Here is a 2,579-nt window from a genome sequence, read left to right on the forward strand (position 1 = left end):
ATGCTTATATTTATAGTACGTATAATATATTTTATCTTTACTCTTGATTTCTAATTTGTTTTATTTGATTTTGATGCATACGACACGTTGCTTGCATTATATTCCCAATCGAATAGGTTATTGAACCATTTGTTCGATTAGTTTTAAATACTAATAAATTTTTTTTACGATATTTCTACATTCTTCTGTTCTTGTTTTAAGTATCTGCATTAATTTTTTAAAAATTCACAGTGAGATAAATTAATAAATTTATGTGTTTTAGTGTAACAATTTTTCGTGATTATTTAATCATTTCATCAAATGTTTATATACTGGAATTTCAGCATATTATTTGTTGTGGTATTGCAAAAAATGTGCAAAAAATTTTATATCCCTCAAAAGAAGCCCAAATAATTAGAATATATTCCTAAACCTGTGTATAAAATTTACAATTTAAGAATTTCATAATATCCGCTCATAACACATAGCCATTTCAATGTATATATAAATAACTTTATTTTTTCTTTACATATAACGTACAATGGGGTGGTTAAAAATACCATAACATGTATATTAAGAAAAATCGATATGCAAACTGAAGCATACACAGAAAGATAAGATTTCGCAATAATCTTGGACTAATAAATATTGAGGGAAGAAAATCTATTGAAGAAGATTGTAAATATGACGAAATGGAAAGAAGTATCATCCAAACCCGTTCTATAGAGTAATCTAAAGTTTTTCTAGGACAACTAAGAAAAGCTAAAAGCAAATTAAGTCATAAATATATATTTTGTTTCTTTAACCCTCAAGCATCATCACATATAAAATATAAATACTATGCAATATACTAAAAATTCCTGTATAAGGAGGGATCTGAAATTAATTTGTTTCTTGATGGCCGAAATTAAAGGCTACTCAAGTATTTCGAGGCGTATAATTATTTCTTAAAATAGTAAAAGTATTTATTAGTGATCGCTTTGTAGCGAGAAGGTTTGTTTTCAATTCATTTTAGCAAACATAATATTTTTTTACTTTGAAGTATTGACGTTGAGACATCATAAGTAAAAGTTGGAATAGAAAAACTTGATTCTTTTTACTTGCCTTACTTAGAGATAAACCGAAAAATAAAAAAATAGACACTTTGTTATTGAAGATATCCGCATATAAGTATAAAAATTCTTTTCACTGAAATTAAATACAGCATAAAAAATTCCATCGTTCCTGCAATGCAATAATAAAAATTTATCATTGCAATAATATTGATTGTGTCGTATTTGAAACGATGAAATGTTAACTGTAATTTCAAAAGATATAAAAAGTAAATTTTATTTCTCATTAATATAGAGATGATCTTTTATGATATCTTTCCCCATAAGCTTATGGGCTCTTTTAATAGAGAAGAGATCGAAAAAACTAACAGCAAAGCTTTTGAAACGCTGTGATTAGTTGCTACACTGATATAAAATTCATAGCCAAAACCAGATTTTAAAAAACGTATTAATAAAATAGGTCTCAAAATAATTTATCTTTATTGCCTGTAATTTACAGCCATCATGCTTCTACAAGATAGATTTTATTTTTAAAAAAGATAATTAACTTCAAAAAAATCAAATTCTTTATAAAAATTACTTACTAAATTTCTAGTTCTATTCTACTGTATTGCTATATAAACTTCTAATTAATATATACATTATAATTAGAATCAGAAAAACTATATTTATTTTTTTATAAACCTTTGAAACTTATGTGGCAATTGCTTTACATATTTTTAAAAAATAGTACAGTTAAAAAATATCAATTAGTGTTTAAAAGTTATCTTATATGCATTATTTGGCTTGTGAAGCGAATGTCAATTAATATAATATGTAAGGTGCAAGAATTTAATATTATCTTTAGATCAATTCTTGCTAATATCAGCTTCCAAGATTAAATTTAGCATACAGACCCATATATAGCATATATAATCACAAGAATAATGCATTTAAATAGTGAATACTGTCATATTTAGATCTGAAAAATAATTTTTTTTATGATTATTTTTTATTTTTTAGGTAGCTTAGAATACCACAAATCAATTTTTCACTTAAATTTCTCATGTATGAAATAAATCGGGGATATTATTAAAATAATTTTAAATTCGTAATATAATTTGTTAATTCAAAAATTAATTGAAAAAAAATGATGATGGTTATTAACGTTTTTATAAAAATCTGAAATCTTAAGGTAAAAATCGATTAATTTCGGGGAAATTATGTATAACGGATGTAATAATATTAAATTTTATTTCAAGAATTCAATATTTAATGCAATAGGAAGATAAGATAAATTGATGGCAGTTTCCAAAAAATATCTAAAATGCTTGTTCTGGTATTAAATATATGTAAATTTTTTTATAGCGACAAAAAAACATTAAAAAATATAGTCTGCGATAAAAATACAATTTCTATTGTTTGTATTTCTAAAAAAAAATTTCAATGGATTTGCAGTAGGAAATATTACCGATATTACTATATTTTGTGGTTTAAAACAATACATTTGTATATTTTGCAGGAAAAAAACTTTCATCTATAAGTTAAGAATTAATCGGGGTGGTGCGC

Source organism: Rhyacophila brunnea, unplaced genomic scaffold (assembly GCF_057557595.1).
Source record: "Rhyacophila brunnea isolate RB1 unplaced genomic scaffold, BYU_Rbru_1.0 scaffold_168, whole genome shotgun sequence".
In the NCBI taxonomy this organism is placed as follows: Eukaryota; Metazoa; Arthropoda; class Insecta; order Trichoptera; family Rhyacophilidae; genus Rhyacophila; species Rhyacophila brunnea.